Source organism: Pelodiscus sinensis, chromosome 27 (assembly GCF_052426305.1).
Source record: "Pelodiscus sinensis isolate ZL-2025 chromosome 27, ASM5242630v1, whole genome shotgun sequence".
Taxonomy (NCBI): domain Eukaryota; kingdom Metazoa; phylum Chordata; order Testudines; family Trionychidae; genus Pelodiscus; species Pelodiscus sinensis.
The window spans coordinates 14,259,580-14,284,469 of record NC_143078.1 but is presented as its reverse complement, the minus strand read 5'-3'; the positions used below and the strand labels follow the sequence as shown (position 1 = coordinate 14,284,469).

Here is a 24,890-nt window from a genome sequence, read left to right as displayed (position 1 = left end):
CCTGGCGTGCTCGGCTGCTTGTGCGTTGGGAGGGTTGATTGCAGCTGGGCCTGCGAGGCGCTGGGCCCAGAATCAGCTACATTCGAGTTTGCTGGGTGTCCCGGCGAGCTGCAGTTACCCCCCACGGCAGTGTAGGCCTGCCCCACGGAGCCCTTCTGTAGCTCGTGTGGGTAGGGGTCAGTAGGGACGGCAGAGGTTAACTGGTTAATCACCGGCACCCCTAGTCACTGCTACTTTACCGGACGTCAGAGGTTAACCAGCAGCCCAGCCAGGCTGGGGAAACTCCCCACCCGCGGTGCGGCATCGTGGCCCGACCTGGCCGGAGCAGCCTCTCACCCGTGACGTGGTGTGGCAAGCCTGGCCTGGCTGCGGGGTGGAGGGGGCGGTGCTCCAGCCAGTGTTCCCTGTAAGCTGAGCGCTTGAGTGGCCGCCTAGCGGATTAGCAGAATACCCGCAGCTGCTCACAGCCAGCAGCTTGTGTTTCTATTGGTGGTGCCCATCTGCACATTCCTCAGCGCACAGAACAACATTTATTCCGCCCAGTGATGGAAAAACTGAGAGGCAACCCTGGCTCCCAACCCTGCGGTGGGCTGGCCTGGATGGAGCAGCCTGCGGCGTGGCAGGTGAAGCCCCCGGCCCGCACTGCAGGTGGGGGGAGCAATCCAGCTTGGACGGGCCCACTGCAATACAGGCAGGGGCCGCTCCACCCCAGCCGGATCACCCGCCCACCCCCATTTAAGTAGTTACCCCGTTAAAGATAACGTGTCACCGGTTAGCTGGCCGGTGCTTTTCATTCCTAGCGGGGGTTGCTACGTCCCTGCCTTGAACAATAAACCGTCAGCTGCAGCCTCACCCCCTGCATCTGCCTGGCCCCCAAACTCCCCCTCCAGGCTCAACTTCCCTTGAAATCCTGGCTCAGCCCCGGGTCCTTGGCTGCTTCTCGAACGGCGAGAAGTAATTACCTTGGCGTTCTGCCCCCGCACCGTGTGCCTGGGGAGGCAGCGCCAGGAGCGCGTTGATCTTCCCGCTGTGGCGCTGCTGGCTCGAAGGGATGCCGAGCGCTCGTTTCCACGGGCAGCGTGTCCCTTTGCTGTAAATGCGAATGCGCCCGCCCAGCACGAGGAATGATCCCTTCCAGGGCTGGCCCGCCACTGAGCCCCTTGTCATGTCTCCAAAGCGAGCAAACAAACTCACACCAGCCAGTTTGCTCCCGTCGGGAACAAGGAGCCGAGGCAGCGCAAATAATGAGTCCCCCTCAATGCCGTCGCCCTGCCTTTGAGGCGGGTTAATCCTTTGGAGCCAGGAGCCCTGGGTGCCGACCTTTAGCAACCGAGCTCCCAACCCTGCTGAGGGGGCGGGGATTGCAGGGCGGCTGTCCCGGGGGGAGGTTTTGTAAGCCCGAGGAGGAAAAGGGAAGTCTGGCCTAGTGGTTAAGGTCTGGTTCCATTTCTGGCTCGCTGTGAGGCCTTGGCAGCTCACTTGCTCTGCCCTTCCATTTCCCCTCTTCCATTTCCTCTGCCTTTTCGCCACCCTCTTCCGGTCGTGTCTGGGTGTTCTCTGGGGGCAGGCGCTGTGTCTCTGCAGGGCCCGGCCCGATGGGGCTCTGACTTCAGCGGGAGCCTTAGATGCTAGCGGGATAAGAATGAGATGGAGTTGGAGAAGGTCGCTGGGCAGGAGACCAGCCGGTCGCGCTGCATGTTTTGCAGGCCAGTGGCTCTCCACCCGGCCAGACGACTGTACCCCCTTCCAGGAGTCTGGTTGGTCTCGTGCACCCCAGGTTCCCCCTCTTGTCAAAATCACTTGCTTACAAAACCAAACATCAAACTCCAGCGGCATCACAACCACCCGTATTGAAAAGTTGCCACTTTCTCCGTTTTAACGGGTCTTTTTAAATGGCTCAGCTTGTAAATGTGGCCCCGTGAACAGTGCCTGGAGACGTCTAAAAAGGCCACTGTCCGTACGAAATGTTACTTTGCCCCAGGGGTGCTAACGTGTGTTTTCTTAAGTCAACGTGTCACCGCTTTTAAGCCAACTCCCCGGGAGCGCCGGCTCCTGCACGTAACCCTGCACGTAACTGTGCAACCAGTGAGACGGTCACATCCCTAGTTTGCAGGGACTTCGCTGGTGCTTTTTGCGTAGCCTGTTGGAAAACAAGGCAAATCTCTCGCTGAGCTGATGTACCCTTGGGAGGCTCTCTGAGTACCTCCGAGCAGGGCCGCCCGAGCCCTTTCGGCATCCTGGGCTCGGGTGCACGGTGCCGCCGCAAGGCGCATGTGTGGGCCGGTTACGGCCGCTGGCGCGCAGCCCAGGGCCTGCCCCTGGGGCGCACGGTGCATGCGCTGGCTAGCGCTGCTGGCGCGCCCCGGGCCATGCAGACGTGGGGGGAAGGGCGCTGCTGGCCGGCGCCTTGGGGCTGGCGCTGTGGGAGCCGGGTGCGCGGCTCCTGATGGCAACTGTCAGGGACGCCACGCGCCCCTTACAGCTGCCATCGGGCACCCCCCATCGGTTGGCACACTGGGCAGCTGCCCGGCTCGCCCATGCCTCCATCCGGCCCTGCCCCCGAGGTGCACATAGCCCTGGTTGAGAACCACTGCGCAAGGCACAGCTGAGAGTTAGGCAAAGGTCAAATCTGGGCTCTGCCCGTGCGGCCTGGCGGGCAGCAGGGTTGCCCAGCTGTCAGTGGGAGGAGGAATTGGCTCCTGAACCGATTAGCTCCAGGGTTGAATGGGGAAGTCTCTCTGAGGGTGGGGTGAGGGCCCCAGTGCTTGCGACCAGACAAGCCACGGGGGACCAAGTGTCCAGGGCCACCCTGCGTGGAGCAGTGGAGCGAGGATGCTTTGCATAGGGCCCAAGGGGCGACTTCGCTCTCTGATTTCCTAGGTCGAGTTCTGAGCTGGTAACTGCGCCCTGCTCCCACCCGTAGGCCCTAGACTGGGGCGAGGGGAGGTGGGGAAGCAGGCACTGGAACCTTCCCCCGGCACAGCGGGCTGGGGCGCGCTAGCAAAGGCACCTGCCTCCCCAAACACAGACCTGGCCACGGCCTGCCTTGCCCTGGGACGGTCAGACTTGACCTGACGCCAGGCGTCTCCAAGCATGGAGAGTTTGCAAGGCCATTTCAAACGGGCGTCTTAGCCTGTTCCCACGTTGGGGAGAGCCAGGGTTCACCAGCCCGACTCGGACATGGGATCCAACCAGACCAGCATGACCGGGGCCAGTCACTACACAAACCAGCCCATTTGGCTGGCTGGTTTCTTATGAAGGTAAATAGAAGCCCTTCCATTTTACTTCATTAGGCCACGTTTATTTACATCCCCTCTAAGTCCATCACGCAACCTCGCCCCTAGATTATTGATGCTGCATATCCTATTGCAGGGTGACAAAGCCAGAACCGTCACGCCCAGGTTGGCACCTCACTGACCCAGCCAGCCCGGCTTTTCGTGGACACTCACGAACCCACAGACTCAGTTGTGTCTGCTGGGATAGATTTGGGCTCCCGGGCTGTTCTGCTGAGTAAAGCGAGAACCCCTGTTGTCAGTAGGAGCTGGGGAAGAAGGGCACGTTCTCCAGTCGGAGCACGAAGGGTGTGTTTATGCCTAGTGCAGGCTGAGTTCTGGTCCTGCTTTGGTGTGCCTCAGTTTCCCCACCAGGGAAATGGGCCAGAATACCAATTGAAAAAAAAAAATCCGCGTCGAGCTGCTTGGGTGGAAAGCACGAGGAATTATTGCAGAGGCGAAGGAGGAGTCGGGAACTTGTGTGCCTGTAAAGAAAAGATCGATGGGGAAGGGCGCCAGGCTCCTGAGCATGGGCCCACCTCCCGTCTCCCAGGCACCACTGACTTCTGTCGCTCTGCACCTGGGAACCACAGCTTGGAATCCTGCAGCGGGGGTGGGGAATGCAGCCTCTGCCGCAAGGCAGCTGAATTAATTGCAGGCATCTCTCCCGGCTGCCCGCGTGCGAGCAGTGACGGAACTGGCCCTGGCTCCACTGGTCTGCCTGCCTCCCATCTTGCTCTGGGACGGCTCCAAGAAGCTGGCAGGTTGGAAGTGCTGCAGTGAGAGCGGGCGTGGTGAGTCAGCACTTTTCTTGTGTGTCTTCCCTCTCTGGCTCTGCTGCAGTATTAACTCTCCCCTCGCCCTGCGCACACAGCTCCCGGGCTGCCTCGTTCGTGGCTCAGCCAGCGCAGGAGGGGGACGGCCGACATCCCGAGGGGGCAGCGCTGGGAACAGGCAGGCTTTGGAACTGGAGTGACTTTTCCATAGGACTCCAAAGCAGGTCAGTGTCGTTATCCTCATTGCACAGGTGGGGAAACTGAGGCACGAAGCAGCGCCACGACTTGTTCGGTGGCAGAGCCAGGAATGGAATTGAGGTCTCCCACGTTCCAGGCCAGTGCTCTGCCCCGGTGCCCTAGACTCAGCCTGGCGTGCCATGTGAAATGAGCTTTCGTTCGAGCTAGACACCCCCACGTCGTTTTCCACATTCCTCCTCTTAGCCTCTGCCTTGCCTGCCTTCCTGTTCAGGGTCCCGTCTAATTCTTGTTCCCATTTTGCCTTCTCAGGGCAGGGGCCAGGTCTCCCTGTGTGGGAATACACTTTCCTACGTCTGCTTTTGGTCTCTGGGGGAATTCGCAAGTCAGCAGTAATTTTTACTCTGAAGTGCACGCAGGCCTCTGGTCTGTTCCAAAGCTCTTTCGCCGCATGTGCACAGACACACACACACACACACACACACACACACACACACACACACACACACACACACACACACTCTCTCTCTCTCTCTCTCTCTCTCTCTCTCTCTCTCTCTCTCTCTCTCTGTGTTTGTGGGTTCGTGCATGTCCATGAAAGGACGGGCTGGCTGAATTTTCAGTTCGGAGGAAAGGTGCCTTTTCAGGGGAAATTTGAAAAGGGTTGAGGGGGTGGAGCCAAATGCAGGAAGAAATGGGGAGGGACGGCGCTCCAAAAACAAAGGCAGACACAGGGGGGTCCCTGGAGGCCCAGGGAACAAGAGGGCCTAAGTGTGTGATTTTTTTTTTAACTGGGTCCATCCCAGTGTTCCCTGGAAGCTGAGCGCTTGGGCGGCTGCCCAGGGGAGATTTGGGTGCCACCCTGCTGATTAGCAGAGCGCCCACAGCCGCATATGTGTCTACTGGTGGTGCACATGCCTTGGTGCACAGAACAAAATTCATTCTGCAAATGTGAATGAAAAAAACCCAAGGGGAGCATTGCTCCTGGACTGCAGGAGGAACCCGTGGAGGTGTCTGGGACTGGAGGAGAAACTCATTAATTCACAGGCCCTTCCGGAGTTATTGACACGAGCTGTTGGCGCGTTTCTCTCAAACCCCATGCGCCGCGCGCTCTGGGAAGCTGGGGCGGGTTTGTCTCTTCTTGCAGCTTTTGTGCTAATTTTCCCACCTGGCTTCTGCGGGGGCAGATCATCCTGGCCCCGGGAGCGGCACTGGTGACACGGCGGCCGTGGGCCAGCACGACGACTGCCCGGGGTTGTTTGGGGGGATATTTTTGAGAAGGTGCTGTCAAAAAGTGCAAACCAGCCCTGCACATTCAGGGTTCACCGGCCGGGCCCTGAGCGTGGAGCTGGTTAACGGAGGCCGGGGTTCGGCTCCCCCCAACCAGCGTGGAGCCTTTGCTGACCCCGCCAGCCCTGGAGAACGGCCGTCTCGGAGCAGAGCGCAGGGCGGGGCGGCCCCAGCCACGTTCTCCCCTAACACTTCCCGCGGTGGAGTCTGAAGGCCAGGAGGTGCTGCGGGGGCCGAGCGCTTTCTCCAGCCCTCACCCCTGGTTGTGCTGGAGCGCGGCTGCCAGAGAGACCCCACTCTTGATTGAAGGCCTGTCAGCGCGGAGTGGTTCCCATGTTCTCCGCTAGATGCTGAGCTAGGAAGCAGAATAAACCCCATGGAGCCGAGGGACGGGCTGGACATGGCCAGGACGGGGGTGTAGAGGGCCCAGCCCAACGTTCCTTGGGACCTGAGCGCTTGGGCGGCTGCTCAGGAGAAATTCAGATGCCGCCCAGCTGATTAGCAGAGCCCTCAGGCAGCAGCATATGTTTCTGCTGGTGGTGCACATCTGCATGTGCCTCAGTGCACAGCACAACATTTATTCCACAGCTGGATGAACAAAAATATCGGGGAAACAATGGTCCAGCCCCCCCAAATCTGAGAGATCCCCAGGAATTCCCCGAAGTCTTGGGCCTCTGAGTATTGTGCTTACGTGGCTCCCATCTGTAATGGCCGTGCGCCTTACTGGTGCCTCCTCACCGTAGCCGGGGCTCACTTGGCAAGCTGGGAGTAAGATCTCTGGTCTGATACCAGCACTTGCACTCTCTTGCTGGAGGAGCAGTGAGCACCGCGGGGAGGCACTAGAACTCCCCCCCTCTCCCCGTGCTGCGCCTCCGAGACTGAGCGTGGGTGTTGCTGTCAAGGCTGTTCCCCACTTTGGCATGTTGAATGCAGGAGTTGGGGCCTGCAAGAGCACCCCAAAACCTTGCCTCTGCAGGCTCCAGTAAGAATAAACTTCCTTCCAAAATCCTACTACCCGGATTTTGGGGAATCTGCTGCCACCACCCACGTAATTCCAAGAAAACCAGGGAAGAGGTCACTTGGGAAATCTCCTCCCTACAGTAAAACTCTCCTCCCTGCCCAACCTCCGTTTTACTCGGAGTTGGGAAGAACAGAGGGATACGTCCACATCCTTTCTGTAGTAGGGGGTGCCGAACTGGACCCAATACTCCAGATGTGGCCTCACCAGAGCCGAATAAAGGGGAATAATCACGTCTCTGGATCTGCTGGCAATGCTCCTCCTAATGCACCCTAATGTGCCATTGACTACAAGGGCACCCTGATGACTCATATCCAGCTGTAACCCCCGGGTCCTGTAACAATGCTTGGGATTCTTCTGTCCCAAGTGCAGGACTCCACTTGTCCTTGTTGAACCTCATCAGATTTCTTTTGGCCCAATCCTCCAATCTGTCTAGGTCACTCTGGACCCTATCCCTGCCCTCCAGGGTATTTACCTCTCCCCCTAGTTTAGTGTCATCTGGGAACTTGCTGAAGGTGCAATCCATCCCCTCATCCAGGTCATTAATAAAGATGTTGAACAAAACTGGCCCTAGAGCCGATCCCTGGGGATTTTCTTGCGTTTTGCTGAGTTAGTTCTGACAGTACGAGCCCGCGGCAAGAAATGGCTTGCACTGGGGAAGTTGGGGGCTAGGTAGAAACAGCTTTTCCAGTAATAGGGTATTACCATGGCCCGGGCACACTGCAGAGTTAGCAGTCCCAAGCAGTGCAGCAATCATGCCCCAAATCACTAACGATTAATTAAAAGTATCATAAGATTTTAAAAGTAATATATTTGGGGTTTGTCTGTTCTTGCATTCTGGGATCGGAGCTCTTAGACGTCACATTTTTCAGCTTTCCCCACAGCCAGACAGGATAGGAAATGATGATTTTAGTTTTTAAATAAAAGGTAAGATCCCCCCCAGAACCTGCTGACTCCAGGGGGTGGGGCTTTGCGAAGCCCCTCCCCCTAGTCACAAAACTGGCAGTGAACTCGCGAGAGCAGGGAGCAGTGACGTTGTGGCTTTGGCCACTGCCAGGCCTTGCCCCTAGGGTGCTCACTCCGTACAGCTGCCCATGGAGGGGAGAGTCCCCAGAGCCGGAGCACGTCTGTCTCCATTGTTAGCCCCACGAGCCCAAGTCAGCTGACTGAGGCCAGCCACGGCCCCGCTGTGGGTCTTTTAGCTGCCGTGGACTATTGCGGCTCACAGGTGTTCAACTGCAGCACAGACATACCCAGAGTGGCTTATCGTCTCGCTGGGTATCTGCAGCAGACGTGCAGCAGGAGATGTACAGGTGACTCTGAAAGCCAGGTTGTGACGTAGTGGGGGTACCTTGCTGGTTGCTAGGCTTGGGCTGTGGGTGACCCCCACTGGCTGCTGTCTGTACCACGGCCCAGCCGAGTAGCTGATGGGATAGTGAGGTACCCTGTTCTACTGGTTACCCCCCAGGGAGAGGAACAAAGGAACGTGAAATGCCGCCCCTGGCTGTGGGGCAGGGCTGGAAGGGACGGTTTTTAGTTTCTGTCTGGGAAGCAGTGGAGGAGGAGCTAGGGAGGGGGCTGGGATTGTAGGGCCCAGCCACCCCCCATCTCAAGGGGGGGACACTGAGGCCTGCCCTGTAACCAGATGACATCTGTGCTGTGCTGTATCCTGGAGAAGCAATAAACTCCCTCTATTCCACTGGCTGGTGGAGTCTGTTCATCCCACTACAGGGGTGCAGGAGATGGGAAAACCCCAATGTGCCGTCACACAGGTATCACAAGACAGGGCTGGACACAGGCTGCACCTTGCCCCCTGAGTTTCTAGTGCAAATTGTCAGTGTGGTTTGTTTAGTTTCAGTGGTGTAAAAGATGCTGGTGAATGAAGACTCGTTACCTAGGCTGTGAAGGCACCTTTAGAGTGTTCCAGCTAATCATTTAAATTAAAGGGTCACACTAGGGCTGTTAAATTTTGATTAATCAGCTAATCGAGTAGTCGATGGAATTTCCATCAACCACTCGATTAGTTGATAAGGGGGTGCTCACTATCCCACCGTGGGCAAATGCTTATCGGGTAGTCATGTAGGAACTCTATCAGAGAGAGGCAGCAAGGGGGAGAGCAGGAGCTGGTGCTGGAGAGAGCTGGCTTAAAAGCCAGTCCTCCCCAGCACTGTCTCCGCAGGTGGCAGGGGAGGCAGAGGCTAGCAGATCCGACTGCTGCATCTCTCCCTTTGAAATGTACAAGAGCTGTGGGTGTTTCTTGTACATTTCAAAGGGGGAGGCCTATTGGGCGGTGGACTAGTCGGTTACATCCCTAGGTCATGCTTCCAGGCCTCCATAATGTGAGAGTATGTCCAAAATGGGTAACTCATTGCCAGTTCGCACAGTATTATCACCAGTGACGTGATCGATGGTGAGTTTTTTGCCTTAGTTTCTGGCACTATTGGCTGGTGGGTTTTTTGTGTTGTGTTTGTTTGCATGCGAGGGCCACGTTTCTTCTGCACCTCACTGATTCCTGCACATTCAAGATTTGGGTTTTAATAACCCCCACCCCAAAACAACATTTCGTAGGTTTAAAATCTCATGATTTGGCCGTTCAGTGCTTGGCAATACTGGTGTGTATACAGGAGGTCCCCGATTTGTGACGCAATTGGTTCCGGAGGAAGCATCGCAAGTCGGGGGTGTCATAACTCAAACCCACATTTACGGTAGGCCTGTGCGCTATCGTAAATGCGAGCCGAGGACGTAAGTCAGGGTTTCTGGCCCTTTCCACACTTACAAAAATGGTGGTAAGTGCGGGGGGGGGGCGGGTCGGAAGTCGGGTGGTTGCATCTCGGGGATGTACAAAATCTAGACTACACATGCAACTCCATCAGGGACAGCTGAAGACACCCCTCCTTCCAATATGTCCCGAAGGTGTAATAGACTCTTGGTAACTGTTCAGCCTTTCTGGGCTCCCCTTTCACTTTTGATTTTGACTAAATAGGCGTCAACAGTGTGATGCTGTTGCAAAAAAAGCAAACATGATTCTGGGCTGTATTCACAGGAGTGTTGGGAGCAAGACACAGGTAATTTTTCCACTCTCCTCTGCGCAGATTAGGCCTCAGTTGGCGTACTGGGTCCCGTTCTGGACACCACATTTTAAGAAAGATGTGGAAAAATTGGAGGAGATCCAGAGAAGAACAACAAAAATGATGAAAGGTCTAGAGAACATGAGCTAGGAGGGAAGACTGAAAGAATTGGGTTAGTTTAGTCTAGAAAAGAGAAGACTGAGAGGGGACATGATAGCAGCTTTCAAGTACCTAAAAGGTTGTTAGGAGGAGGAGGAAGAAAAATTGTTCTCCTTGGCCTCTGAAGATAGGACAAGAAGCAATGGGCTTAAACTGCAGCAAGGGAGGTTTAGGTTGGACATTAGGAAAAACTTCCTACCTGTCAGGGTGGTCAAACACTGGAATAAGTTGCCTAGGCGAGTTGTGGAATCTCCATCCCTGGAGATATTTAAGAGCAGGTTGGAGAGACACCTGTCAGGGATGATCTAGACAGTGCTTGGTCCTGCCATGAGGGCTGGGGACTGGACTTGATGACCTCTCGAGGTCCTTTCCAGCTCTAATATACTATGAATCTTTGATTTCTAGTTAGTGTCACTTCCTGCTTCTTAGACACTTGCCCAGAAATTCGTCTTCCCAGGTGGTTCCAGGAATTCTCCCCTACTCGGTGCAGCTGTGGACTTTATCAGCAGCCCCTTTTACAGAACGATTCTCATAGCCCGGGCCCAACTGGCCTGTGTCCCGATCACACTCTGGCGCTCAAAATGCACCCTGCACCAGACGGCCACGCTGCAACTGAGCCTGAAACATGTCTCATTTAGTGGCCTCAGCAGTGCAGAGAAATGTGTCTAGACCATCTGAGCTAGAGCAGCAGGTGCACAGGGTAATGGAGGAGGCTGTATTTTTTCTGTGCAGATAACGCTGAGCTTGAATGTGCTGTGGCAATTATCTATCCGGGAGCCATGCAGAGGAGTCGCCAGGTGCGGTACTCCTGGGCATATTGTGCTGATCTCTTCCCTTTGAATCCTTCCTTCCAGGCTGTGCTGCTGCCCAGTGGTGTGTGTGTTGCTTTATGGGGAGGCCCGGAGGCGGGAGAGTTTCGCCTCGGCTGTTTTATGTGTTTATTTATCAACTCTTTTATGGAGGTAGGCACTGTCGTTCGCTGCGATGATGCAGAGCCCTTTGACCCACTGGAAGCCAGACACAGCTTTGCAGCTTCCCAGAGATGGACGCGCAGGCCGGGCAAAAATACCCAAGCTCCCACTCACCCACCTGTGGCGTGCTAAGAAGCCAAGCTAAGAGAAACTCCCTGAGTAATGGGTTTGATCCTGGGTGTGGCTGACTCCTCCTGCACAGTGGAAGTCTCTGGAGAGTGCTCAGGATTGGACCCTCTGCAGAGGGCTTGCTCCATCCGCCTGTCTCGGGCGTACCGTGCAGGAAGAGCAGCAGTAGGCCCGACGTCCCAGGCAGTCTGCCCTAGGGCATCATGGTGCTGAAATGCCTCTCAACTACAGCTGGGGAGAGCAGACTGGCCAGCTCTCTGTTTAATTCCAGAGATTCTGAGGGTCCATTTCTTCCGAGAATCTCTGCGGGGTTCCCTTCCCCGGGCTGTGCCAAGGGCCATACAAACACAAACTCCCAGAAGAAACCCACTGGGTGCACTTCAGGTCCCCCCAGCCGTGTCCTGAGCCCTGGTCTACAGTACAGGCAGCGTTCCGTCGACTGGATGGCTTCTCGCAGTACAGGCAGCCAGCGTTCCGTTGACTGGACGGTTTGTCACAGTACAGCCAGCCAGAGTGCCGTCGACTGGACGGCTTCTCGCAGTACAGCCAGCCAGCGTGCCGTCAACAGGACGGCTTCTCGCAGTACAGCCAGCCAGCGTGCCGTCGACAGGACGGCTTCTCGCAGTACAGCCAGCCAGCGTGCCGTCGACAGGACGGCTTCTCGCAGTACAGCCAGCCAGAGTGCCGTCGACTGGACGGCTTCTCGCAGTACAGCCAGCCAGCGTGCCGTCGACTGGACAGCTTCTCGCAGTACAGCAAGCCAGCGTGCCGTCGACTGGACGGTTTGTCACAGTACAGCCAGCCAGCGTGCCGTCGACTGGACGGTTTGTCACAGTACAGCCAGCCAGCGTGCCGTCGACAGGACGGCTTCTCCCGCCGTCATAGCTGTCGCCTCTCGTGGAGCTGGATTAACTGCACCCGCAGGACAGCTCCCTCCCGTTGGCATAAGAGCATCTTCCCTTCAGAGCTAGGGCAGTGCAACAGTGTTGAAGTGCAGACACTGTGGAGCCCAGAAGATCCTGGGGATGAGGAGGAATTAGTAAGACGGGGACTTTTTATCTTGACAGGAGACTCGGGGGGATATGAGAGAGGTCTATAAAGTCATGGCTGGTGTGGAGAAAGTGGATAAGTTATTTACTTGTTCCCATAACACAAGAACAAGGGGTCACCAAATGAAATTAATAAGTAACGGGTTTAAAACCAACAAAAGGAAGCGTTTCTTCATGCAGCGCACAGTCAACCTGTGGAACTCCTTGCCAGAGGATGTTGTGAAGACCAGGACTTTAACAGAGTTCAAAAAGGAACTAGATAAATCCATAGAGGATAGGGCCATCTAGGGCTATGAGTCAGGATGGGTAGAATGGTGTTCCCAGCCTCTGTCAGAAGCTGGGAATGGGCAACGGGGTGGATCACTTGTTTCCCTGGTCTGTTCACTCCCTCTGGAGCACCTGGCATTGGCCACTGTCGGAGGACAGGACGCTGGGCTAGATGGACCTTTGCTCTGACCTAGCCTGGCCATTCCTATGTTCTTACGTGATGTTTATTCAGAGCAGGGGCTTGCAATGGCAGCCACACAGTGACTGGAGACTGAATTGTGGTCCCCTCTCCCTCTGGCCCGGCTGGCCTGTGGCTCTGGAGGGGTGGCCAAGGGAAGCCCTAACTGCAGCAGAGGATGAGCTGCACTTGGACATGAGCCTGCTGCCCTTTGCTCCCAGGTGTTGTCTTTGCACGTGTGCAGGCAGCAGAACCACTTGCGGGATAAGTCGTGCGAGGACTGCAGGATCAGGCGTGCGAGGCGGTCAGTCTGGCATGCTTCCTTCCGCAGAAATCTGCTAACAATGGGTGTCTGGCTGGTGAGTCGTGCCCACATGCTCAGGGTTTAGCTGATCGCCATATTTGGGGTCGGGAAGGAATTTTCCTCCAGGGTAGATTGGCAGAAGCTCTGGAGGTTTTTCGCCTTCCTCTGTCGCATGGGGCACAGATCACAGCTGGAGGATTCTCTGCATCTTGGGGTCTTCAAAGTATTTGAAGGCTTCAGTATCTGAGATATCGGTGAGAGGATTATTCTAAGGAGTGGGTGAGATTCTGTGGCCTGCATTGTGCAGGGGGTCAGACTAGATAATCATAATGGTCCCTTCTGACCTTAAAGTCTATGAGTCTATGAACAACCCCCCAGCTCCCTGTTTGAGCTGAGCACTAAAGCCAAGGTCTGTGAATTTTTCCTCGGGACTTTGAGCGAGATTATTTTCCTCTATGCTCTGGACTGACTCATTTAGCTCTTTTCAAATGTGCTGGCCTGTTGGGCCGTGGTGTATTGATGCCGCACAGTTTGGGAGAGCTTTCACAGCGGAGCGTTAGCTTGGCTGGAATGCTGCTTGATAAAACCCCACGATGTTTTCCTTTCCTTCCCTGGCACTGGATTTCAACTCGTGCCCCATGCTGGCGTATTGATTGGCGCGTCTGCGGGATGAATGCAGCGGCGCACATCCAAAGCCTCGGAGAAGGTTCTTCGGAGACAGTTTTTAAAATAGTTACAGGCCCTTCAAACTCATCAAAAGCATCTCAGTTCGGCCAACTCGCACACCGTTAATTGGCATTCTCCAGCTGCGTTCAGCCACCACCCAGCGGCCCTTTGAGACCTGTCTGCAGCATCGATTACGCACAAGCTGAGCCCAGGTTCGTGCTAGCTGTCTTGGAGAGGACATGGGGCCCCTTCTTGCCTCTGGAAGAGTTGAGGCTGAGGTGCAGCAGGTGCCCTTTAAGATGGATTAGTGGCGGGGAAGGTCAAAACACAACTGGTTGGCCAACGGAGCCTCAAGCTGCAACCCTCAGCCACATGGAGTGCCGAATGGTCCTTCTGTCTCTCCCTAGGGCTGGTTTCCTGGGCAGTTGATTTGATGCTCAGCCGAGAGCCCTCCGCTTTACAGGCTGTCCCCTTTGCCATGCAGCAAGACCAGTGTCCACCCCGGGACACATTGGTCACGGCCGGTGGTCTGTTGATGTGAGTCCAGAAGAGGGTGGCTCTTATTGAAGGGAGGTGGAGCGGGTGTCTCCTGGAAACACAGACTGGTGGTCTTCAAGCAGTGTGGGCGTGGCAATGTCTTGATGCAGTGGGAACGAGTAAATAAACAAAACGGTGCAAAGAGGAGGAGTTTGCAAGTCCCCCTTGCAGGGCTCCCGGCTGTTCAGAGCAGAGAGGGGACCCATGACAGGATTGCTTCCAATATGCAGGAGGAAATTCCCTTTGCAAATTCCCAAACTTAGACCTCAGTACCCCTCTGTAATGGGGCTAGCCCCTAAGGCCAAAAGGGCCATAGAGAAGTCCTCCAGGTGGCTAGAGTGGCTGTGGAGGAGCCAGCCAGTCAGGAGGGACTACAAATGGAGCTGCAGGAGCAGAGGCAGCGCGGTTGCAGCCCAGACCTGGAAGGGAGAAGGTCAAGGGGGCTGGCAGAACCAGAGACAGTGCAGAGTGGGGAGCTGCATAGGACACTGTCTGCAGGAGGAGACGCCCTGGAGGCACCGCTCTCCTACCGACTCGGAGAGACACTCTGCAGGGGGTGCCGGGATGGGCCCTGCTAGAGGTGTACCCGGGAGGGGGGCTGTGATCGCACACAGCGTGGGACTCGCCTGCAGGGCTAAGTAGATGCAAAGCTGTGCGGGAACCCGCACGTTGGTTGCTGTAGTACACTTTGGTATGTCACCAGTGCCTCTTGTAAATGACACGTCCCGGCCTCAGGCTGAAACCCTGCGCCCTGGCTCCCAGGAGAGCATGGCCAAGCAGTGTTGGTGTTAACAACCACCATCTTCACCCAGAGGATGAGTCAGTTACCGGTATCGTCCCCAAGGCATAAAGAACATACCAAATGGGGCATCCCTAGACCCCATAGCTCCTTGAGTCTCTCACTGCACGGCATGTTTTCCAACCCATCAGTCCTTCCTGTGGCTCTTCTCTGAACCCCGTCTGGCTCCTAACAACAGCCGTCTGGAGCTGTGGACACCAGACTTGGGCGCACAGTTCCAGCAGCAGTCCCACCAGCATGGGCTACAGAGGCAAGATCATCTCCCTACTGCTACTCCAGGTTCCCTGTTTACACTTCCAAAGTTCATAGTCGCCTGCCGCGTTGCATTGGGAGCTCGTGTTCAGGTCCTTAGCCACCATAAAGCCCAAACTTTTTTGAGAGTCACTGCTTCCCAGGTGGGGTCCTCCCTCCTGTAAATATGGCCTGCGTTCTTTGCTCCTTGATGTATACATTTACATTTGTCCACTTGCACCCGGTTTCCCAAGTGACTCTGAATCAGTGACCTGTCATCTTGGCTATTTGCCACACTGCCAACCTGTGTCTTTCGCAAGCGCTCTCAGCCTGGATAAAATGTTAAATAGCACAAGGCCACGGTCTGATCCCTGTGAACCCAGCTGGAAACACGCCCCCTTCCTGACACCTGGTGTACTGTAGCGTTTTGAGACCTGACACCTAGCCAGTTTGTAATCCACTTACTGTTATTCATTTTGTGATGGTCTAGTATTTTAATCAAAATGTCATGCAGGACAAAGTCAAAGGCCTTACAGAATCTAAATATATTACAATCGGCATTGCCTTTATTGCTCAGACTTGTAATCTCATAAAAAAATGCCTGTCAGGTTAGTGTGACAGGATCTGTTTTCCACAAACACACGTTGATTGGCATTAATTACATTACCCCCTTTTAATTCTTTATTAATCAGGTCTTGTATCAACCATTCCATTACCTTGCTTGTGATCGATGGCAGACTGGCAGGCCCGTAATTACCTGGATCGCCCTGTTTACCCTGTCTAAATATTGGCACAACATTCACTTTCTTCCAGTCTTCCGGGTCTCCCCCAAGCTTAGCGAGACTGAAAATCAGCACTAAGCACCTCGTGGGTTGGAATCCTGCTATCCCCCAAGCCTCTTGGCCTGTTTGCCTCAAACTTACCAGTAAATTTCTACCCAGGGTCCATGTCTGTAAGTGATTCTAGGCAGATTGGCTTCGCTTTGGCAGAGTCGGCAGGTGGTCGGAACCATTTGTGTTCACTGAGTTGGCTGCAGCCTTACGGGGAAATGGGTGTCTCTCTGGAATGTGTATTTAAGGATGACTGTCCAATGCTGTAACAAATAAGAGACCGGCTTTGGCAGGACACCAGAAAGGGCTCGCGTTCATGCTTCATTACGTTAATTATGTTGTTTCTAAAATTTCCGTAGCAGATGGGCAAAAACCATATTTGTCAGCTATTTAATTAAGAAAAAAAAGTACAGCCAGTGGGAACCACCATCTCCCTGTTTCTCTTACCTGTGGCCTGGTCTGCAAAGAACATTTTAGTTGACTTAGCCGTGTCACTCAGGGATGGGAATTTTTCACATCCCTGAGTGGATGTAGTTGAGCTGAGCTAAGCCCTGGGGTAGGCTCCATTAGCTCAGTGGAAGAATTCTTCTAGCCTCAAATGGGGAGGGTTAGCTACAGCAAAGGACAACTTAGGATTAAGGGCTGGAGCACATGACCTACGAGGAGAGACTGAGGGATTTGGGTGTTGTTAGTTTAGAGTGAGGGGGGATTTGATAGCAGCCTTCAGCTACCTGAAGGGAGGTTCCAAAGAGGCTGGAGAGAGGCTGTTCTCAGTAGTGACAGATGCAGAACAAGGAGCAATGGTCTCGAGTTGCAGTGGGGGAGGTCTAGGTTGGATATTAGGAAAAACTATTTCCCTAGGAGGGTGGGGAAGCCCTGGGAGGGGTTCCCTGGGGAGGGGGTGGAGTCTCCATCCCTAAAGGTTAAGTCCCGGTGGGACAAAGCCCTGGCTGGGTTGATTGAGTTAGGGTTGGTCCTGTTTTGAGCTGGGGGTTGGACTCCATACCTCCTAAGGTCTCTTCCAATCCTATGATTCTAAAACCCCTATCGTCACTATAGCAAGTGTCTACACTACTGCAGTTGTGCTGCTGTAGCATCTGTAGCGTAGACAAACCCTGAGACTTGGTTCCCTTCAGTACAGGTGAACAAGAATCTTATTAGGACAAGGAGAGAACTGTAATTAATTTAAGGGGATATTTCATTTCCATCTGAAATTATTGTACCTGCTGTGGTTAGAGGTGACTCCAGAGCGGACTAAAATGGAAAGTGATTAGGAGAAAAGCCTTATTTTTCCACGTTGCTTTTCTTGTGCATTTGATAGCACTTTCTGTAGAGGAGTCAGTTTCACTCTCTTGTGAGAAGGGTGCGCCCTTGTAGGAGCTCTGCTAGGGGACTGTGTATGACGGGTTGGGTCACAGAGATCTTGGGACTGTTGCCAGATGGGCTGATGAAATGCATCCTAGAATACTCAAGGAGCTGATGAGGAGGTATTTGAGCCTTTAGCTATGCTCTCTGAAAAATCATGGAAGATAGGAGAGATTCCAGAAGACTGGAAAAGGGCAAATACCGTGCCCATCTATAAAAAGAGAAATAAGAACAACCAGACCCATCAGTTTAACTTCTGTGCCAGGGAAGGTAATGGAGCAAGTAATTAAGGAATTCATCTGCAAACATCTGGAAGATAATCAGGTGATAGGTAACAGCCAGCATGGATTTGTAAAGAACAAATCATGTCAAGCCAATCTGACAGCTTTCTTTGATAGGATATCAAGCCCTGAGGACAAGGGAGAAGCGGTGGACATGGTATACCTAGACTTTAGTAAGGCATTTTCTATGGTATTGCATGACCTTATCAATAAATTAGGCAAATACAACTTAGATGGGGTTACTATAAGGTGGGTGCATAACTGGCTGGATAACTGTACTCAGAGAGTAGTTTTAACGGTTCATAGTCATGCTGGAAGGGCATAACAAGTGGGGTTCCACAGGAGTCTGTGTTGGGACCAGTTCTGTTCAATATCTTCATCAACGATTTAGATATTGGCATAGAGAGGAAGCTTATTAAGTTTGCAGTTGATCCCAAGCTGGGAGGGGTTGCAAGTGCTTTGGAGGACAGGGTCAAAATTCAAAATTATCTGGACAAATTGGAGAAATGGCCTGAGGTCAATAGAATGAAGTTGAATAAGGACAAATGCAAAGTGCTCCACTTAGGAAGGAACAATCAGTCTCACACATACAGAATGGAAGCGACTGTCTAGGAAGGATACTGCAGAAAGGGATCTAGGGGTCAGAGTGGGACCACAAGCTAAATATGAGTCAACATTGAGACACTATTGCAAAAAAACCAAACATGATTCTGGGATGCTCACAACACTCCTGTGAATGCAAGAGAAGTCATTCTTCTGCTCTATTCTGTGCTGATTAGCTGGAGTATCGTGTCCAGTTCTGGGCACCACATTGCAAGAAAGATGTGGAGAAACTGGAGAAGGTCCAGAGAAGAGCAACAAAAATGATGAAAGTTCTAGAGAACGTGACCTGTGGGGGAAGACTGAAAGAACTGGGCTTGTTTAGTTTGGAAAAAAGAAGATTAAGAGGGGACACGATAGTGGTTTTTAGGTCTTTAAAAGGGAATCACAGGGAGGAGGAGGGAAAATTGTTCTCCTTGGGCTCTGAGGACAGGACAAGAAGCAATGGGCTTAAACTGCAGCAAGGGAAGTTTAAGTTGGACATTAGGAAAAACTTCCTGCCTGTCAGGGTGATCAAACACTGGACTAAATTGCCCAGGGAGGTTGTGGAATCTCCACCACTGGAGAGATTTAAGAGCAGGTTAGACAGACGTCTATCAAGGATGGTCTAGGTGGCCCTGCCGTGAGGGCAGGGGACTGGACTCGATGACCTCTTGAAGTCCCTTCCAGATTTAGTGTTCTATGATCATACCACTGAGCCTGCCTACCTGCCCTCTGGGCCAGAAGCTCTGGTCTCCTCCAGCAAAGGCGCAGAGTTGGAGTAACGGCCTACAGCAGAGAAACACAGACACTGAGATCAGCTTAGCTCTGGGAAGGCCAATCACAGGGACCTGACACAGCATCAAGGTGCACAGTCCAGTGGGACCAGAACCCCAGATAAGTCTGTTGTGCTCTGTATAAGTGTTACACAGAACAAGCTCATGTATTCGCCCTCTTTATTAATAAAGAGAGATGAACAGCTTTTCTCCTCCTCCCCCAGTAACAGTTATTGGTACTGGGTTCAATAATAAAAGTGATTGTATTACATATAAAAAGTAGAATTTAAGTGGTTGCAAGTGATACCAGAATATAAGTTACTAACTAAACTAAACTAAACGAAACACCCCAGGTAAGGTCCGGTCTACACAAGGACCTTAGTCGGAAATAACACCCCCAAGTTTGAATTTGTAAGCGGTGGGTCCATACTATCAAGCTTGTTATTCTGGAATAAGGGAGCTGTGAAATTTGAACTCTGCACTCTGGCTTTTCACAAGGAATAACGCTAATTCTGAACTTGTAAGTCTGGAATAACATTGATGTGGATGCTCCGGTGCCACTAATTTGAATGAATTGGCCTCTGGGAGGCTTTCCACTGCTCCCCAGAAAGTTTCCTGGGGCTCTGTGCCCGAGGAAGAATGTCCACATGAACGGAGCCGGCCTCAGATGACATTCGACGCTTCCCTGTAGTGAGGACACGTACGTTCGAATCTGTTAAATCAGGAGTCCATAAGTCAAATTTAGTAAATTCAGAATAATCCCTTAGTGTAGACACGGCCTAAGAGACGTTGTTACAAAATCATCATTGCTCACTCTAGTTTTTATTTCTGGTCTTTTCAGACCAGAGCTGTTCTCTCTGACTTGGGTCCAGCAGCTTCTCTGCACCCATCTTTAGAGATCTCCTGTTTCCAGGTCTTGTTATGTATCCTTTTGGGGGGAGCAGTTTGTGAAGCCAGCTGAAGACCATCAGTTTCCCCGGGATAGGAAGTCTTTATTCAGTCCCCCCCCCCCCCCCATGGAAACGTTCAAAATTCCAGATAGATTCCAGCAGTATGTGGCATGGTCACATGTCTTAGCAGGACCAGTAGTAGTCTGGGTTTATAGTAAGGTTGTTAAGGACTAATCGATGCTTATCAGATAGTCGATTCCCCCCCCCCTTTGCTGCCTCTACCAGATAGAGGCAGCAAGGTGTGGTGGGGGAACAGAGGGTACTTCAAAGCGGCAGCACCGCACAGAGTCCATACTCAGGCTCCGTGTGGCGCTGCCGCTTTGAAACACTGTGGCGGTGTTTCAAAGGGGCAGCACCGCACAGCTGATCCCTGGCTCAGCATGGTGCTGCCCCTTTGAAACGCTGCCGAGGCACTTCAAAGGGGCAGCACAACATGGAGCCTGGGGTTAGCTCTGTCTGGCGCTGCTTTGAAATGCCGAGGCGGCATTTCAAAGCAGCAGCACCGTGCAGAACTGAGGGTCAGCTGGGGAGTCCCCAGCTGATCCCGAGTTCCGTGGAAATGCCACGTGGAGCCCGGGCTCTGCATGGCATTTCAAAGTGTTAACACAGCATGGAGCCCGGGGTCAGCGGGGGACTCCCCGGGCTCCATGCTGGCGCTTCAGCTTTGAAATGCACAAGAGCCCCTGCTGAGGAGTCTTGTGCATTTCAAAGCTGGCACCCGCGAGCAGCCCGAAGTCAGCTGGCCCCAGGCTGCATGCGGAGTTCTGCATTCCTCCTCTGAAATGTACAAGAGCCCCACCGGGAGCTCTTGTACATTTCAAAGGAGGAATGTGGAAGTGCCTATCGAGTAGTGACTAGTAAATTAATTGTTAGTTAACATCCCTAGGTTACAGGAAAAACAAGACTGTTCACTGATCATTATTTTGATCACCGAGTCATTAAGTTCCTTAAGTACACGACTAGGTTGATGGAAGAATTCTGTCTGTCTATAGTGGCCCCGTTTGCCTTTACAGATGTTTGGTCATTGCTGGTGTCACAAGTCACAGTCCTATCTGCATGTTGCAGCTTTTTTGATGATTATAAAAGCCAACGCTGGACAGATTTTATCACATTGGGTACGTCTAAACTACATGGCTCCGTCGACGGAGCCATGTAGATTAGTCAGGATGGCAAAGGGAAATGAAGCCGCGATTTAAATAGTCGTGGCTTCATTTAAATCAAAATGGCCGCCGTGCTGTGCCGATCAGCTGATTGTCGGCTCAGCACGGCAGTCTAGATGGGGATCAGCCGACCCCAGAACCCTTCGGATGGAGCCATGTAGTTTAGACACACCCATTAAGTGCAGCAAAAGGTGTTTTCCTGTTGACCTGTTGACCGTGGCTAACTGCTAATTTTTTACTCAGTTTTTTTTTTAAACTGTAGAGTGTTACTGTTTACCATGTTCTGTGATTCCTAGCTCCAGATTGGATCATCAACTTGAATGAGATTTCGTTTAGGCTTTCCAAGTCTGCGACTCTCTACCAAAGCATTTTAGATATCTCTTGCTTTGAAACCTCAGTTTTGGGCATCCTCTCTGTCTCTGACCTTCCTTTAACTCACCGTATAGGATGGCTTTAGGAGTTTTCCATCTTGCATCTTATGCCCTGACCTAACTTGTAGACTCGTGTCCTCCTTAGCACTTCTTTGTTGATGATGTCAGAAGTTCTACGGTGCTTGTAATAATATAGACATACCCTGAAACTGACGGGCAGGAGAGTGGGTTTAAAGCCGGCAGGGAGGAGACAGGAATGTTTGGTGATGATACATGCAAAAGATCCTGCTATCAGAGAGGAAGAGCACTCCTTGTACAGTTGGATTTGCAAAGCTATCTAGGGGATTTAATTGTGTATGAACCTAATCCCACAGGCAGTGTTGAAAACCTCAGCCATGTTTTGTAAAGGAAGGGTTTTAAAATTATGGCTCTGAAAGTTGAAGTATTCTAATTGCAGCCTGGAACATACTAACCCTTCTATGTCCTACAGCTGCCAGCTTCACCTTGAATGGTCTCTTGCCTTGTGTAGTAACTCCTTATGCTTCCTGGTCCTCTGTTCCACCGCGTAGTTAGCTGTGACGCTCTGAGTCATTTCGGTATAGCACGAAAGTGTCTCTTACCAACAGAAGTTGGTCCAGTAACAGATTCTATCTCACCTGCCTTGTTGCTCTCACACCCAAGGATCAGCACAGTTGTAACAACACTGCAAACAGGATTTTTACTAACCAGTTTCAAAAAACCCTTCAAGTTGGCTGCCTTTGTAAGATAAGACTTGGTTTTCTTTCTGCCGATCTTTAGATTCTGAATTGTTCAGGGCAAGACTGTCTCTGTGTATGTGAAACAAAATACAGGACTATAGCACTTTAAAGACTAACAAGATGGTTTATTAGGTGATGAGCTTTCGTGGGCCAGACCCGCTTCCTCAGATCAAATAGTGGAAGAAAATAGTGTATGTGCACTGTCTAATGCAGTTGGGCACCGATCCCAGTGGGGGAGTTTGCGTGTTAGTGTGATAGAAATAATGAATAATAAAATAGGGAAAGCTTTGTGTGTGAGAAACAGCAACTGAGCGAAGTCTCCGTGCACTGTTCATGTTCAGGGATAAACCGTTCATGAACATTCGTTACATTTTGGTGGAGAAAAGCAACCCGGATTTGCATTGCATCTTACCGCAGCCGTTACTGTCTCGGTCAGTTCTGTCAGCTGCCTTCAGCTCCTGCAGAAATGCTCCTTCCCAATGCGGAGCACATTGCGTTTTGCAGTGTGGCTTTGCAAGGCACTGCGGGAAATGCTTTACTAAAGCTGCAGCCCGCTCAGCCTGTTTCTGTAATTTGTTTACAGAAAGGTCGACCGTGTCATAGTTTGCTTGTTTGCAGATCTGTGCCATTTATTGCTCAGTTTTCAGAAGCCCTCTTGGGGGGTTCTCATTGTTTCCTCATTGATTTGCTGGCAGCGGAGCTAATTATACCAAGCAGGAATTGCCAGGATCGACTTGCTTTGCTTTTTTGAAAACCAGTGACATGTTTTCACGACTTCCATATTCAGTTCTCTGGGACATTAGAACACATATAGACAATAATTCGTTAAATCCATGGCGATGAACGAATTCCATTCAAACAGGATAATCTGGGTGCTGATTTGGGTACATTCATTGATTCCATGTACTCGCGTCAGGCTAGTCCCGTTTTACTGGTGTGAGAGGGGGATGGAGGAGGAGAAGTTTTAATAATTTTTTACTGATATACCAGTCCAATGCCTAGTGTTGTGCTATTCTAATTATCCTGGTTAAAGCCGCAGCGCTTTCTGGTCTAGGCAGACCCTTAGATCTGTACAAGCTCTTCATTATTTCCTGTTCCTCCAAACTTTTAATCTTTGCCCATCAGAGGCAGATTTGGGAAAAGCCAGTTCATTAGCTCAGCAGTTTTTAAATCACCAGTTTCATCTCCTTCCTCCGTTATTAATGCTGCCGCTTTTCTCCCCCAGCCGGCATATCTAAGAGCCCTTCTCATCCTTGTTAACGCCTGTCACCCTACTTCCCTCTGCTTTCTAGCTGCTCTTATCTTTTCCTAGCACGCCTGTAACTCAGCATTTCCTCTCCCGTGTCCTTGCCATTGGGGCCATTTTGAGCAAAGTTGCCTTTTCCCGCTCTGACCCTAGAAGAGTCCTTTCAGGGCCTGGCTTGTTCTCGGAAGAATAAAAGGGGGGATCGGTTGTAGGCTGACCCAGGTAATTACATAACCGCCTGTCTGCCTTTCTGGGGACCAGCGGGGGCTTTACTGTTTTCAGTGCCGGGGTCTGATGTCACAGTCCTGCTCCCAACTGTGCAGCTTCTTGGGAAGTAAATGCGAGCACATGCATGTAGGGGAGCAGAGCTCGTGCACCCTAGAACTAGACTCGCAAGCAGGTTTCTGAGGGTTCCCCGATTACTGTACTGTGGCAGGCAAAGCAGGAAGCGTGGCCCAGGAGCCTGGAATGACATAGGAAGCCATTGGTTCTGTTCCCAGCTCCTGTATGACCTTGGGCAGACAGAGCTGGCTGCTTTGCCTAAGCCAGGCACCACGGAGAGGGCTGCACTGATCCGCCTGAGGAAAGGTGCCCAGGGCTGGGCCCAGCGTGAGCATCAGGGCAGCGGCAGGGCTGACAGGGAGAGCTGATAGAGGGGTGCATGCAGTGACGTGCCTGGGGAACCCACCGTGGCAGATCCATGGAGAACCGCACTCCGGGGTGTGGGCTGTTGTCCTGACTGCCGGACTGGGCCTGTGGGCAGGCCCCAGGACTGAAAGGGGGTGGGCCCTGGGAGCGTATGCATAGTAGGGGAGCAGGGCGGATCCAGGATGGGTGCCACTCCCCTGGAGGTGGTCTCAAGCCCCCACCCCTGGGCTAGTCTGGTGTCCTTCAGCTGGGCAGTTGCTTCCCACTGGCAGGGCAGCAACTCCTGTGATGGAGTCGTTGCACCTTCAAGCCAGGAATGGCCAGGCTATAACCCAGGGGTGGGCAAATACCAGCCCATGGGCCAGGTCTGGTCCCCCTGGGTTAGTCCCTGGCAGGCCCCCGTGTTATATTTACCTTTGCCTCTGCAGCTACGGGCGATCGCAGCACCCATTGGCTGCGGATCGCCGTTCCCAGCCAATAGGAGCTGTGGGAATCGGTGTCCCAGTCTGCTTCCATTGGCCAGGTAAATATAATGACAGCGGCCACCCTAGGGCCAAGCACAGTGTCATACAAGCATCAGCCGCAGGGAGTGCTGGAGACATGCCCATGTGTCCCTGGGTGTCACCATCTGGGCAGACATGTCGACTATCCTAGTTAAGGACTAGTCGACTATCCGATAGTTGACTAGTCGTCTCCCCCCCTCGCTGCCTCTATCAGCTAGAGGCAGGAAGGGGAGAAGAGGGGGTACTTCAAAGCGGCAGCGCCACATGGAGCCCGGGATCAGCTGTGCAGTCCTGCCCCTTAGAAACGCCACGGTGTTTCAAAGCGGCAGCACCACATGGAGCCCGGGATCAGCTGTGCAGCCCTGCCCCTTAGAAACGCCGCGGTGTTTCAAAGGGGCAGCACTGCCCTATCGACTCATCAAATAGTCGATGCAAAAATGCATCGACTATTCGATGAGTGAATTACACGATACTTAACATCCTTACAGAGCAGAGGCTGGACAAGAAGCAATGG

General features: G+C 52.8%; 1 protein-coding gene across 10 annotated transcripts in view; it reads left to right on the top strand.

Annotated features, from left to right (window-relative positions):
- The window catches only part of SYT2 (synaptotagmin 2), a 130,870-nt gene that overhangs the window by 91,840 nt on the left and 14,140 nt on the right, over nucleotides 1–24,890 (top strand). For 2 of the 10 annotated variants that reach the window (XM_075910213.2, XM_075910214.2), the window contains one exon: nucleotides 4,147–4,272. The exons of 7 other annotated variants lie outside the window; for them this stretch is intronic. The gene's annotated coding sequence lies outside the window, so the exon portion shown is untranslated. Of the gene's footprint in view, nucleotides 1–3,961; nucleotides 4,067–4,146; nucleotides 4,273–24,890 lie in introns of all 10 variants that reach the window. One more of the 10 variants, XM_075910212.2, reaches the window with a different exon arrangement.